The sequence below is a fragment of the Triturus cristatus genome, chromosome 5_1 (assembly GCF_964204655.1).
Source record: "Triturus cristatus chromosome 5_1, aTriCri1.1, whole genome shotgun sequence".
NCBI lineage: Eukaryota > Metazoa > Chordata > Amphibia > Caudata > Salamandridae > Triturus > Triturus cristatus.
In genome coordinates this window covers 1009660334-1009677022 of record NC_140587.1, presented here as the reverse complement: position 1 = coordinate 1009677022, position 16689 = coordinate 1009660334, and the positions used below count along the sequence as shown (strand labels likewise).

Sequence of the window (16689 nt, the reverse complement as noted above, 5' to 3'; positions counted from 1 at the left end):
CTTCTTTGCAGGAAAATGTTGGAACCATTCCTGGATCAACTTTAGCACCCTTTCCACTGAAACCAAAGTGGTGTCTCGCAGTGCTTCAATATCTGCAGTCAGGGCTGAGACCAGTGAGTCAAAAATAGAATGATTGTAGCATACCGAACAGTAACAAGAGTCTGCTACATCTGATTTTCATGTGATTTAGGAGCAGAGCAGGAAGCTGGGCTTCGAGCACAGCAGATGTTGGGCCAGCTCTTCCACTATACACACCATCTTCCTCATTTCTGCCTTCCAGAAAAAGAAGGGTAACTCCTCCATCTTCTTCATGCTGCCCTTCAGTTGACAGTGACATGGAATGAATGTCCGAGTCCCACCAGGGCAAAAATAAGGTTTCAGAAATCATGGTTAGCAGTGAAGAAGTCAGTGACACAGATATTGTTCATTTTGAAAAAATGCCGGTTACCTCTAATCGGTGTGCTTTGACCCTCCACCACCTGCCCCCATCTTCTCAAAATTCAAAAAACCAGCACCAACAACCTTCAATGTATTCCCATGCAAAGCAAACTCAAGCTAAAGTTCCTCCAAGTTCTGAGTTTGGATCTAGAGAAGCATTTGTTCCTGTTTTATTCAAATTAAGCTCCAAGCACTCCAAAATGAAGTCAAAGTTCGTATTATGCGTAGATTTCCAGTGTCTTTTATTCAGACATTATACTTCATATTCAATATGGCAGTTCCTCTGTACATAATCCATAGTCAAACATAACAGCTTCATGCCACAGCTTCATGCCAACACGTATTTCGTCCGTTCTGTATAAAAGGACTTCATCAGGGCTGAAACAAACGTAATAATAGCATCTGGAATGAAAGTAGTTGGGATTAGGCCCATACATTCTCCTAGTGTTATACAATTCAAAAGGTAAGGAGATGTAAAAGGAGTGATGTGTTGGTCATCGTATAGAAACAAAATAGATCCCTGTATAAGAAACCACCAACCAATAGAGTGTTTGGAAAGTGCAAAAGAAAACCCGAAATAATGTATAAACAAGTATATCAAAAGTATGTAAAAACATAGTCAAGTAAATTTTAGAGAGAAGGAGAAACAGAAATCAGGTCACCACAAGCGTGTTTGAATCAAACTTGTAAAGTATGTGCTTGAAACGCCCCTCTTCCAAGTTGAAGGCCATACGTTGCAACGTGGCTCACCTTAAAATGTCACTATCCTTATACAATCTGTCTGAATTCTCTAGTCCATGAGAAACTTTTTTTAAATCTGAAAAAGAAACTCAAACACACGGTGTATCCTAATATCTAACAAATACCATAACTGATATAGGATACCAAACACTGTCCTACTTACCACAGTGTTAAGCTTCAGTCCACATTGTATATAGATGTGGAAAAGTATATATGGTAACGTCCGTATTCTGAAATATAAATCGGTTCACATGTCACCACCACGCCTAGGTGTCTAGTTTAAGGTATCATGATTATTCTCGTAGGCCGTCACATGAATAGAATAAAATCCTACAATATTATCTAATTCAACCTAATAAAATGTATGTGAGAGCACACAACACGGAACCCGATCATGCTACCCGACCAGCTGTTAGGCCATAAATGACCCAGTCCACGGTGCTTCCAAACCCCTCTGGCCTTAGCGAGGAACAAGGAAATACGAGGTTTGTTAAATAAAATTGAACGCAAAACAGTAATAGAACCAATAAGTAACTCGCTCGTATTCGTTAAACAGAGCGAGAAACAAAAAGGCAAAAGGGAAAAATTCAATCTCGGTGTCCCGAAAAGGACATACCAAACAAGCTGCCCCAGTACACAGCATTTAGAGCAACACTATTTACATAGCACACAAAATGGGATAACCCCAGCTCATCTATTACGAATAAGCCTTACCAGTCGGCAGAGTACTCCAACCCAACAATATTCATGGCGTTCAGCATGGGCGCCATTTTGATTTCTGTTTAAATAGTGGAAAACTCCCGGAAACAAAACCGTGACATATTTAGCTTTGGCCGCCATCTTTAAGTGTGTTTTAAGTGAAAACAGTATCAAATGCCATCTAAACGCCGGCCTGTCATCATCCCTGATATACATAACAATCTATTCTTGGCAAATAAATTACATATATTTTGCGATCATATCATGTAACTCGTAACTCGATACCTAATTGATCCAAAACCGAGTGACTACAAAACGCTGTAGCTGCCAACTGCCATAGCGCAAGTAACACCTGGCTTTGGCAGCCATCTTTAAATGTGCACTAAGTGGGTAACTAACTCAGTTACCACCAGATCAATAACTCTGTATTCATCCATGACATTTTAAATCAGTCCATGACCAAGATATTAAGTAGGTATCTCATCTTGTGTAAAGAGTCACGCAATTCTCATCGTAGTTTCACACCAAGAAATCAGATAAAATACAGAAACCTTATCAGCCATCTTGGAGAATATCCGCTATAGTTGAAAATTCAGGTAGGTATTGTAAAATGACCCATGTCATTCAAAGGAGTCTATCCAAAATCCAAATTTTGTGTATAGCTGAAATATATGTAATCCCAGTAGTCATCACTAAATACCCTCTAGTCTTAGGTCATATACTCTTTAGTTGAAAAATTCAGGTTGATATTGTAAAATATCCCATGTCATGCAAAGGAGTCTATCCAATATAAAGATGCTGTAAATAACTGAGAGATATGTGATCCCATTAATCATCGCCAAATTTCCTCCAGTTACAGGTCATATACTCAAGTAAACTAGACGGTCAGAATGAAACCTTGTACAAACATCGGCCAAAAAACCCATCCGCAATCACCTAGTCGATTCATGAAAACTGGTCCACATTGTGTCAAAGTATTTCATAGGTTCCCTTGTATGGCCCTAGTAAAATCAAAATCTGCTTTGAGAGATCAGGAAGGATACCAATGAGTTGTTTAGATCGTAAACACACCCTAATGATTATAGTTCCTTATTATTTACTTAGGAGAAGAGAAGAAAAAAATTACATTATTAGTGTGAAAAAAAGGTGGAGAGAGCACACTCATTCAATCATGATCATGTGTATGAGTGGAGTATATACATTAGTCTTCTCCATCGATACGTTATCATTTTCAAAATCTATGCAAATATTCATGTATATTCAAGCCCTTACTGTACTAGTTGATTCAGATCATACTGTCATTATTACAGTTAACAGTTGCAAATGTACATACCTCATATAAAACATGATACAGATTACGTAGGAGAATTTCGTATAATGACACGAAGTATTAAGATTCATATCAAGCAGACTTGCCCTCTACTATTTTAAGAAATAGTGTAACTCACGACCTACATTAAGACCCTGCTCTACTGCTCTGAGGCACATGATCTAAACCGCCTCTTGGCGTCGTAATCTAAGTTCTCTGTTCCAACCCCTGCCAAGTGGTGGTACTATTTCTAGACCATGGAAACGAAAGGACCTATGATGATCCTGTTTCTCACAGGTCAATGAATGCACCGCGAATGGGTATCTGGAGTCTCTTTGTTTTACTGCCCTAAAGTGTTCTTGGATCCTCTCCCTGAGCATCCTTATGGTGCTCCCCACATAGATTTGTTCGCATTTGCAGATTAAAATATACACTGCAAATCTTGTTTAACAGTTAATATTGGTGTGTATTAGGAACTTAGGGCTCTGATTGTAAGACAATTCCTTCAAATCAATACAGAGTTTACACAATGAGCAGTTACCACATTTGTGTGAGCCTATGTTACAGGCTGTAAGCTAGTCCTGTTTCCTTGTTTGCATTGGGTAACTAGGACTAATAAGTCCACCCAGTGTTCTCCATTTGCGGAATGGAATACTGGGGTTTTTTGGGACAAATGGTGCAATATTACTGTCGCCCATTAATAAGTGCCAGTGTCTCTTCATTATTCTGCTAATGTCCCCTGTATTGCTTCCAAATGACACTATAGGTCTTATCAAGTCCCGATGTTTGGCAGACGTCTTACGATTCACAGAGAGTGTCTCTTGTCTTTTAAGTTTCATGGCTTTGTTAGTGGCTCTATTGATCAAATGTTCGTCATAGCCTCTAATCTTAAATCTTGTCCTGATTTGTTCCACATTATCCTTAAATTCATCATTATGACTACAGTTTCTCCTAGCCCTAACCATCTCGCCAAAAGGTATTGCCGCAATCAGATGGTCAGGGTGGGAGCTGGTTGCATGTAACACTGAGTTATATGATGTTTCCTTCCTGTACATCCTGCTGTTTAACTTGTGTTCATATATATACAATTCCACTTAAAAAAATACAATATTCTGCTTGCTGTAATGCATTGTAAAAGACATATTATATGGATTATCCTCCAGTTGTTGTTTAAAACTGTTTAGTTCTTCCACTGTCCCTGACCATATCAAAAGAATATCGTCGATATATCTGCCCCAAAAATATATGTACTGTATCTACTTGACACCACTCTTTCCCCAGATCCACTCCCTCTCAAACCACCCCATAAAGAGGTTTGCATAAGAGGGAGCGAATCTGGAGCCCATGGCTGTCCCGCTGATTTGTTGATACCATTTGCCTTCAAACAAAAACACGTTATTCTGTAGAATAATCTGTCATCTTTATGATCATCTCAGTGTGTAGTTACAGCTTTGCAGGTCTCTTATCCAAATAGTGTTTGATAGCAATCATACCAAATTCAGAAGTGATATTCGTATACAAGGATACGACTTCCAAAGTTACTAAGATCATCTCATCATCCCATAGTATATCATTCATCATATCCAAAACATGTTTCGTATCCCTGATATACGATGGTAGTAGTGGCACCAGAGGTTTTAGGAATGTGTCTACAAAATGGGACAGGTGTTCTGTTGGTCCCCCTATGCCGGAGACAATTGGTCTCCCTGGTGGGAAGGGGGCAGATTTGTGAATCTTAGGTAGGGTGTACAGGCATGGGAATCTAGGTCTGTCAATTTATAAGTATGTGTATTCATCCAGACTAAGTAATCCCATATCATACCAACTTTTAAGATCCCTATTTACTATGGTTGTGATTCGTAATATAAGTTTCCCATGCAAAGCTTTATAACAAGCTATATTAGCAAGTTGAGAGTATACTTCATTATTGTAATCAGATCTATTCATGACCACTATACAGCCACCTTTGTCAGCCTCCCTGACAATCAGAGTTTCATTGCCTTTTAGAATAGTTAATGCATGTCTTTCCTGTTTTGTTATATTATCCGTTCCTTTATGCCTCCCTAAAATCTTTCTAGTGGAGACACGATCCAAGTCATCACAAATATTTTTAAACAATGTCACAACAATTGTCTTGAGGGAAATTAGAGGTCCACTTGGATTTAGGTTATAATCCACTGTCCTTGGTATGTCCAATGTCAATCCCAAATTGGTGAAATACACCTTTCTCATCCATGTGACTATCCTCTTCGGGGTCCAATGATAATAGTAAAACTGTATCCACTGTGTCTTGTATTGACATAGTACTATAGGGTGTTATTTGGCTCTCATGATCAACATTCATTGGGTGTGTCGAAACATACTTTTTCAACTTCAATTTTCAAACAAATTTGTTGCATATCAATCTTCAAATGTTCAGTATTAACCACAGTTGGACAGAACCCAAAACCTTTCTGAAGTACTTTAATCATATCTTTAGTCAACACTTGATTAGACAAGTTAATTACATTAACATTCATGTGTTTCTCCTTAGTATCAGTACATATCAGTTATTTTTGGTCCAAGATCTGGTACGCATACCTGCTCTGTCGTTTGACAGTTCTCCTGGACCTCTTGCCTCATCTGGTTTTCCTGTTGTTGGTGTATGGAGATTGCCCTTCCGATTCCCTATTCTGATACGCCTCATTTCCTCTAAAAAACGGTTACTACCAGAATCCGAAGTGACCTCAGTGTGTTCTGTATTACTCTCATTGTCACTTGACACCACACTGGAGGAGGTGTTACTGGCTCTGTCAGTACCCACTTCTGCCCCACCGGTTGTTTCTTTGTTAATCAAATGATCAAATTTACTCGCAAAAGTAAAGACTCTCCCTGATAAATAATCTTGTTCATCCCTTTTAAGTTTCCTAGTTTTTCTAATCTTAATACCTTCCAGATGTTTAGCAAGTACTTCCTTCAGTATTACATACTTTTTTCAGTTGCATCTTTTAAATTCATGTCTGAAATCTCCTTCACTGCATCAGCAATCTCACGTTGCAATTTCACTACCTTCCTTTCAGCATTAATTATCAAAATCTCCATTAAATTCATGGAGTTGCTAGTATGTTCCTTCTCCCATCTAATCAGGAGATCAGGTTCAAGGTCATCATAGATGGGAAATATTTGTGCCCGTAGGCCTCTAGGTATCCTGTTTAGTTTTAGATACTGTTTTAGTGTTGTTGCATCCCACCATTTAGATTGTTCGATTACCTTACGTCTTTCTAGTTTCAAGAAGTTGTCTTTCAATCCTTCATTCCTTACTGACCTAGGTTGTGTAACTATACCCGAACTCAGATTGCTGAAGAGTTCCTCAGCTATCTTTTCTCTTTCTGCCAAATCCGACATCTTTCACAAAATAATATCACAGTACACAATAGATACCAGGAGGTGCCACACACCCAAACAGAATTATTAGAATATACTTGTTGGCTTGGGGAAATGGCACACACTCCAGTCTGGTCCCAAGTTATCCAAATAGAAACACAAATATTACAAATGGTGCTTAAAGAGGAGGTAGAGCCACCATATTTTCCTCAATGGGAAAATAGACGACAGTCTTTTACTTGAAATTCCAATTAAGCTCCAAGCACTCCAAAATTAAGTCAAAGTTCGTATTATGCGTAGATTTCCAGTGTCTTTTTTTCAGACATTATGCTTCATATTCAATATGGCAGTTCCACAGCTGGTCGGGTAGCATGATGGGGTTCCCTGTCTTGTGCTCTCTTGTCAATCTTACAAAGTGTTTACTTACATACATTGTATTAGGTTGAATTGGATAACATTGTGTGATTTTATTCTATTCATGTGGCGGCCTACGACAATAATCATGAATCTTTATTTTCAAACTCATCCGACAGTAAAAAGTTCCAGCCAACGCGTTTCGTTCATTTGAAAATGAACTTCGTCAGGGCAATGAGTGGTGTGTGATCATTGGGGGGAGATAGTCCTCAGATCCCCAAAGGTAGTCTTAAATTATGCATTTTAGGGCGGCCAGAGGACGATTAGGTGATTTGCCCACATCTTTTATAGGATGTTGAACTGACTTCGAGGCAAGACCTTGGATCCCCAGCTCACAAGTCAGCTGCTCTAACTGCTGTGCCACGTCCTCTCACTCTTGGGGATCCCTCTTAGAGTCTCCCTGTGCTCGCCTCAAAGGTACTGCTCTCACGCCACACGTTAGGAGCAGCTCGCTCTGCAGACTTTTTGTTTCATTTCATAGCGCAAACTCAACCCGGAGGTTTTGCAGCGCTTTCCACGCGGACCAGTTACATTACAAAATGACGGTTTCATATTTTTTGTAGACCTGGGGAGATTATTCGTCAGCTCAGGACATTGCATAAATGCCTTTAACAGAGCTGCCGATTAATCTCCCAGGTCTACAAAAAATAGGAATGATATAAATGTGTCTGTGTGTAATGTAACTGGCGCTCGTGGAAAGCGCTGCCGGTCACTATTTTATACAAGCAGCTTTTGTCAGCTGGCAACAATACCCGCACTAGAAATACAATTTCTACTGTGTGTATTGTTGCCAGCTGATCGCATGAGCGTGGCACAGGCTTTGCTGTCACCGACTAATTCTGCTTGTTTGAAATGGTGACCAGTCCGCCAAACATTAGGAGCGTTGTAGCTCGCTCTGCAGGCTTTGTGTTTCATTTTCTTTTTTGAATTTTTTAAATACCCAAACTCAACCCGAAGGTTTTGCAGCGCTTTCCACAAGCACCAGCTACATTACACAATGACGGTTTCATATTTTTGTAGACACAGGGAGATTAATTGGCAGCTATGACATTGCTTAAATGTCTTTTACAGAGCTGCCGATTTATCTCCGTGTCTACAAAAAATATATATGTGTCATTGTGTAATATAACTGGTGCACATGGAAAGCGCTGCTGGTCACCATTTCAAACAAGCAGCATTAGTCAGTGACAGCGAAGCCTGTGCCACACTCATGGGACCAGTGAATTCTGTATTTCTACAAACATTTGATTGGTCTGAAGATATTTCCACAATGTAAAAGTAGTGTACCAGTTCTTATGTATTAAGTGTGCAGGTTGTAAATGTCCTTTAATTGGTCTGTGCTTGCTTTAAACAGGGAGTGTTGGACTCAGATAAGTCTTCTAAAGGCCATAAGATTTACATTTATTCTTTTATTTGACGTTTTCTGTGAATTTTGGAGTTGGACATTCCCTTTGGTGTGGTGTCAATTCGTTTCTACCACTCCATGTTCTGGGTATTAGGCTTGGTTTGATCTGTTACTTCTATTAATCTACTGGTTTTAGGTGGGTCCTTAAGTTTTGTCTTAATTCTTTTCATGTCAAAAAGGCAGGCGCTAGAGATTGCGAGCGGCTGCAAGACAAGATGGCCGCTTTTTAGTGTTCTTCTTGAGGCACCAAGAATCCTTTTGCTTGGAGGAACGCTTTAATGGTCTGTGCAGCTCGTCTAACTATGCTGGTTCACGGGGTAAGTTTATAGACCCTTAATTATTCTAGTATGCGAGTTCGTTTCCCCGTCGCTCCCGTCACGCTCCGAAGCACGGCTGCCATTTTGCGAGCCTCTGGCTTGTTTTTTCTCACAGAAATCAATGCGCTTTTGTTTCCCACCTGTTTTTCTGGGTCCAAGGTGGAATATTATTTTTCTATAAGGATGTAATTTAAATTTGAGTTTTTTATTCTAATTAATTTATGCTCAATATGCATTGGGTACTTTTTTGAGCAATTTTAAAGGTGGAATGGTTTTTCCAGGGTGATTACACAGAGGCACATTAGTGAATATTTGTTGCTCTGCTCCTTTCAAGCCATCTCTGTGACTTAACTTATGACTAAAATAATTTTTCTAATTTAGCAGTTTTTTTTTCAGACCCCCCAGGATGTTGCGGCATAGATGTGCAAATTTAGCGGCACAAAGTGGAAATTTAGCGGCACGAAAGTGGAAATTTAGCGGCATTATTGCGGCACTTAATTTTATTCAGAATCATTCCTTTTCAGCCTTAAATCAATGTAAACTGATTTAGCAGGGTATTCCACTGTGAAACTGGCATATTTAAAGTGTCTGCGGCTCTACAGAAGCACAGCTTCAATCTGCACCTCGTGAGAGGGGGCCCTATTTCTCCCTGAGGTGTTCTATCACCCATGTATGCACCCCTGCCGGGGCACCGCTGCCTCCATTGCTCATGTCATGAAGAGCAGGTGATGTGACTGAAATTGACTCCCTGTTGATGACGGATCGCAGACCACTCTCTGATCCACAGACATGGACAGAAGCCCAAATTCACAAAACACTTCTTGCAGGTTAATCAGCAGCCGTCTCCTAATCCTGTTTTCTGACAAGGCAAGCATTTGCTGAGCCACCACAATGAAAGCAGTGTTGCATGAAGAATAAAACCAACAAAAGGCAGTACGACATGAAGCGTGCTCATCAGGAACTCGTCACCCAGCCATAAGTTTTCCTTAACATTTCATGCGTAATCTTTCTTGCCCTCTATGGAAAATTAAAAGAGACGGGATAATGGCGCCCAGATAGAAGAGACCTTGAGACCCACAGACAGCCTCATTATGGCGCCCAGGCTGCTAATGCAGCAAGACTCTGGCTTCTGTGATGAATTCTTTCCTCTGTGTTAAAGATGGCCACGATAAATTACGCGGCTGGAACATCTTGTATTTGCATGTTCAGATACAGAAAGAACACTTTAGCAGCTTCTGGTGTTTGAATGGACAGGCATATGAAACAGTGAGGTGGCGGGTGCCGCCTTTTGACTACTGACAGTACAGTTTCAGTTCTCGTCCATGCTCCACTCACCTTCCACTGTGACTCACTGCTGTTGTAGGAGAAGCCTACTTATCCAGGGCACGCCTAAGCCATTTCTTGAGCAACCTTCCCCTAGACATTAGTGCCAGGAAATGCCCGGGCGGCAGGAAATTGCTACCATCCTGCCGCAGCCGGAGCCGACCGACACTCTCTCAGTCTCTGGCGTCATGAGAGTAAAACTCGAAGCGAGGCACCAGTAGCTGAAGGTCAGGAGTGCTGCATTTGCAGATCAAAGCCACATAGGCTAATTGAGGAAGCAGGTATTGGACGGCTGGACAGCGGCACGTAGTGACATGTGCGCGCACAGCCAATAAACAGGCATTGTTTGTTTTGCAGACACTTTTTGTAAATATCGCGGCAATAATTGTAAATATCGCGGCCGTCGCGCTATTCAGCCGATTTTGCAATTTTTTCTGTGAATCGCGAAAAGCTGGAGGGTCTGTTTTTTGTAACAGCGCACCTTGGTTTTCATCTCCTTGTTGCTCTCAGGAAGGCTTTATAATTCACTTCAATTTTAAGCCTAGTCAAATAAAGAGTCCACGCATTCATTGAAAGCACAGGCTTTATTTCCTCTTACTTTAACGGCCGTAAGGAGTCTAGAGGAAATGCAAATAAAAGGGTGAAGAAAGATCCTTCTGCCCCTAATAAATCACCACTGCCTCTGACACTGGAAGACATTATTACATGTATTAAGAAATATGAAACTATGGTGGATACAAGTGCAATGCTTCAAAGAATTGAGGAAAAGTGGGCTCATCCTGACTCCTGACTTCCAAAGGTTGAGCAGAGAGTTAGTGATGCTCAAGATGTGGTCGCTAAAGTCATCATATTTTTTCTGTTCAGTTCATAATCTTTATTTCAATTACCAAGATAATAAAAGACCTATTTTGACCATAAAACTGGATATATATACAAAAATTCACAAATGGTAATCGACAGCTTCAAGTTCATATATATTAGATAAAAGATTGATTATATAAAAAAGAAACCATAAAAACATTCTTATCTCCATAAAAAGAATCTAAAAATTAGAGTTATCTCTATTTTATAAAAGTGTCATTTTAATGTATAAGTAATTAAGTGATATAAGAATGTACTTGGACCAATAAAACAGGAGGTGGACTACTTGATATGGTGCTTTCTTGTCCAAGGCAACCGGGTAACACAAATACATATACAATGGTAGATGACTGTGGGCATTGTTTGCTACAACTATGATTATACAAGAGCTGGAATGGTCGTCAATCATTACTAGCCAGATGATACTAATAGCCCAACTGATTAAGCACCGACTTAGTCATTTTCATAGCTACTAGTCTGTATGGCCACAGGCATGGTTTGCATTTTATCACGATTTAACCACATCCAACTAAACAAATTGGCAGTTGATATTAGGCACAGCTCACTTGTATTTGTCTGCAATAGTCTTAGAGCAGTAATACTGTACCTAGTGCCCATATTCTTACATAATGGCTTTCTCAATATTTCCCAGGGGACCTCATAAACCGGACAGACAAATAAAATGTGTGAGTAGGTCTCCACATGTTCAACACATAGATGGCATCTATTGTTGTGAGAAGTTGGCCTGGCATATGCTGGTCACTAGTTATAGTGGCCACCTTGCACCAGTCCAATTCGACTCTTATGGTAGATAGGTTTAAGACAACCTTTTAAAGAAAGCTATCCTAGTGGTAGCTGTGGAGAGCAGCCTTCAGGCTAAGTCTCTGAGGAATGTAAAGCAGCTTGTTTTACCTTATAATCTCTTGAATTACCAAATGAAAAGGACACCACACAGGTATATATATCAAATATATATGTATTTATTCTTAGATACACTCTAATAATCTCTTTATGAGATTATAACCCAGATACACATTCAAATGTAAACACTTCTCAATAAATTAAGCACAAATATGGCTGTAGCCCTAGGGGCGTACCAGACCATATACTAAGAAAATGGTTTAACAAACTCGACTTGCAAAATGAAAAGGCCTAGGGCCTTAGGAATCGCTGGGGCTTCACTTCTGCAGTGTTAGCAGGTAAGTAATCAGCCCACGGGAGACGCGTGCAGTGTCTAAACACAGCAGCGGGTTTCCTATTGGTTTCAATGGCACAAGTCGCGGTTTGTAATTTAAAGTTTTAGGGCACTTCGGAGAAGTCAACAAGCAAGCCACTTACAGGGTAAGTATTTCGAGGGCCAACATACACTTGAGCACCGGAGTGCACGAGTTACCACACCCACGGAAGCCGGGTGCATAGGTGTCTTTTGGTGTCGGGTCGCGATGCTGTTTTCAATGGAGATCACTGAAGACTTGCTGCTTGTGACGACTGGAGAGGTGTCCGCTGGAATCTAAAGATGGATTGAAGTTGAAGAGGACCTGAAAATTGAGGGGACAGATTTCAAAGCCACTTGCCAGTGACCGGTGGCCAGCAGGATGGATGACCACTGATGTCGCGTCGCTTCAGATCGTCGATGGTGATTTGTCTCTTCGCTCACGAGGTCCAGGAGAGATCGACGATGACCAGCAGCTGGATTCTGAGGGTCCCACAACGTTTGCAGCTGATGACTGTGTCGGCAACCGGATTGGAGCCAACAAACCTTGGCAACTGCAAGTCTTGTGTGGAGTGAAGATTGAAGATGATGCAGACCAGCAAGGTCTAATGGACTTACCCAGCAAGGGTAAGTGAGGGCAGGCCCGGAGCAACCAGGAGAGCCCTTGAAGTTGATAAGAAAGTCTTTTGGTGAGTCACTAGCCAACGGGCAAGCAACCGCGAAGACGCCTTTGCAGGAAAAGTTCCACAGGAGCCCACGGTCACTCGGGACAGGGTAGGCCACTGATTTTCGGTACCAGACCTGCTAGGGACTTGGACTACAGATGGTCCAAAGCACAAGTTCATAGAACGTTGTTTAGGGTTTGCACTTGAAATCAGTGCACGGTTCCCTGGTATTGCTGTTCCTCGTCACTCGTGGGGTCCAGACGCCACAGCTTTAACTCAAAATGGCCGTCGAGAGGTCAGGAAATCCGCTTCAGGGGACGCAGGGACTTCGGACTCCGGCGGGAGCGGTGAAGTTTGCAACTGTTGATCAAGTTACTGGTGCCTGCCAAGCAGGGGAGTCACTCCTTGACTTGCAAGGGAGATTCTTCAGTCTTCCAGAGATAGTGGAACGTCGAAGGGCCAGGATTCTTCTTTGTAGAGCGTTGTCCAGGTGTAATCTGAATTGCATTGGCAATGCTTGGTATCTTATAGTGTAGATAGGGGAGGGACTAGCTCTATGACCACTCCTCTAGGAGGGTCAGGGTAGTGGGTGGTTACACCCACTTCCCTTTGTCCAGTTTCGCGCCAGAGCAGGGGCAGGTAGCCCCTGAACCGGTTTGAGCTGGCATATGCACAGAGGAGCCTACTGCTCCCCCAGTGCAGGACTTCAAAGGCACTCTAGGAGTGCACCCACCCAGCTCCAATACACTAAATCCTGTCTGGGAGGTGGTAACACCTCCCTGTGACAGGATACCCTTTGTTGGGCTTCCTCCACTGCGAGTTTCGGTCAGCAGCAGGAGGGCAGCCCGGTGTCTGTGCTGGTGGCATCCATTTTGCGATGCCAGGGCTCTAGAAGATTTCCGTTTAGTACAGTGGGTACATGTCGTCCCCTCTAGAAGTGTGGGATCATACTCCATGATTCCAAGTTGTTTGACACCAAACACGACATGTTTTGATGCAGTCATTCCAAAGTTAGCATTTACCGCGAGGTTATAATGCACTTAAGAGTATATGGTTTAACCGCATCCACAAACAGCAGTAGAGAATAGACTCTGCTAGCTGCAGAGGGGTCCTGCTCAGGCATAAGCACCCCCTCACATAGTAAACCAAGCACCCTGCCCTCAGGATTGTTAGGGCCTGCTAGAGGGGTGACTGATAGGTTTAAATGTGTGTGTATGGTGAGATATAGGAACCTATACCTCAGTGAGGAGTGCTAACACTACCTCACACAGGCTGCAGTAGCAGGCCTGTGGTGTCAGATTGTGAATGCTTCCCAGGGGTGGCATAATACATGCTGCAGCCCCTGGTAGGCCTGTGAAGTACCAATGCCCTAGGTACCTAAGGTACCATATACTAGGGGCTCATAAGGTACCACAGTATCCTATCACTAGTGCATCTAATATGCACACCAATCATTTAAGGGAGTAAGCAGATAGGCTGGGGTCCTGGATAGCAGGATCCCAGCCAGACTAGTCAAAAACCGTTCAAACACCAGGAAAAAAGTGGGGGCAACCATATAGTCAGATTCCACCTTCCTACAACTGTCATTTGTATTGTACCATTTGTGGGTGACAGATTTTAATGGTAGAGTGCCCACCGGAAATTGAAAGTATAGTCTTCTTTCTCTAGGCTTAGATATAAAATCCCAGTATGTTTCGTACTGGGGACAAGGCTTAAACTCTACAAATGATGACAATGATGCTCTCTTGATGGTTTGTGTACTATTCGTTATCATCATGGACCAATAGAGCTCTTTCATTTCCATTTTGGAGGGGAACTGTTGGACCACAGGATCATCCCATAGATGTCTCAAACCCATACTGACCAGAGTGCTTTTAACTTTTTGTAACCAGATGATGTTACATGTGGTATCGGCTTCCCAAACATCCTTGAGTGCTGTAGCATAATGTGATAGCTTGGGAGTTGTCCATAGTCTACACCAAAATGCCATTGGGCGAAACGTCGCTATCTCATCTAGTCGGTTGCATCCTAAGTTATGGTGTAGGGGCTTTAACGGAGTGTTTTGTGTGAGACTGGTGATGGCTCTCAAAACTTTATTTTGGGCTGAGACTAATGATGTCAGATTTTCAAAGCCACATAATTCTGAACCATAGAGTATTGAGGCTATGACTTTGGAGTTGTAAATCTTCAAAGCTGGGCTTATAGGATTAGTTAGTGAAGTTTTGTGTTCTCTCACCTGTGCAACTGCCAGTTGGCGGTGTTTTAGGGCCCTTGTTTCTATCTGGGGTTTCCGGTTTAATTTTTTTGCAAGGGTGATCCCTAAGTAATTAAAGACATCTGTCTGTTCAAGGTACTCGTTATTTAAGAGGACACTACCCTTGATTGCTCGATGCTTATGAAGGACCATAAATTTACTTTTATTGGCGTTTATTACAAATCTGCGGGCCGTGCAGAAGTCTTCGAAGCACATAAGTGCTCGCTGTAGCTCTCTCTGTGTTTTTTCGATATGACAAGCGTAACATCTGCAAACATGAGTATAGTTATTCTGGTACCTGCAAGTGATGGTGCATCCGTCGGGTAGGTGGAAAAATAATTAACAACCCCGTTTAAAAATAGTGAAAATAGTGTTGGGGCCATAACACACCCTTGACGAACCCCTTTAGATACGGGGAATCGGTTTGTGGTGTTACCCTACGTGCCCCAGCGCACCTGTGCAAAGTTCCCCTCATGTAATCTCACAACTATGGACAGTACATCTAATGGCATTGCTAGGTCCTTTAGGACCGACCAGTTTATTTCGAGAGACCTGGTCAAATGCGGACTTTAAATCCACAAAGGTGGTGTAGATTGTGCCTCCTGCAATCACCATGGTATGCCAGTAGATTAATATAAAACGTAAGACCCGATCGATAGTGCTAACATAGGCACGAAACTCTGCCCGTAGAGGTGTTAATATATCATTGTCTAAGATCCAATCCTGAATTTCTACCAGTACTAATCTTGCCACTACCTTTTGTAACTAATCAATTTGACTTATTGGCCTGTAGTTGCTGCGGCTGGATTGATAGCCTTATTTGTAAATTGGTAAAATCTCTGCACCCCGCCGAAACTCAAGGCTGGGAGCTCTGCTAGCTATTTCGTTGGCTAGCAACAATATGTCTTTTACCAAATGACCCTGTCGTGCAAAAATACATCTGCTGGGATACTGTCTAGACCCGGGGCTCTTCCTCCCGTTGCTGCCCCCAGCGCTACTTCTACCTCCCCTATGTCAAAATGCAAAACTGAATCATGTGGTGGAATTCGAGAAGGCTCTTTGGTTTTCCCCTCTTCATCTGCAGCAAATTGTGTCGAAGTGTGTAACCCACGTACCTGGGGCTACATGATTTAGTAGGGAGGGTGCCTGCCCTCCTCTCGCCCATTTTACCAATTGCCATAACTTTTGAAGATTTTTCTCTGTACTGGCCTGGTAGAGATCTTGCCATCTCTGTTTGTCCCAATTTTTGGGGGGCTTTCAGTTGTATGGCTTTATACATCTTACATGTTTTATGATAGCCAAATCTTTTGATTTTTTTATTGCTGCCACTAGTGACTTGTATGCTTGTCTGCAAGCTTTGTAATCCCAATTTGCTTGTTTCACTGTCAACTTGCTAGAGTGTCTGAGAGGCTTTAGAATGTATGACTTTATTTTGCCAAAAAGATTATCATGTGCTCTAGTTATGTTTTTATTTAGTTGTACCTGGGTTTGTAGCTCTACCAAAGTATTTGTAACATCTGCCCTTATTGATGAGAGCGGTTGTTCGTTTTCAACAATTTTTTTCCATTTGACCAGCCTCATATCATTACAGAGCAGGGCATTTTCAGTCGTACACTGTATTGTCTGTATTGGCGCCATACTAAGTCCTAGCAATTTCATTTTTAGTATCCGGGAGTTATGGTCGCTT

At 41.8% G+C, this 16689-nt stretch overlaps 1 long non-coding RNA gene across 1 annotated transcript in view; it reads left to right on the top strand.

Moving 5' to 3' along the window:
- LOC146832782 (uncharacterized) overlaps positions 1-16689 on the top strand; it is a 129194-nt gene that overhangs the window by 4188 nt on the left and 108317 nt on the right. The window lies entirely within an intron of this gene.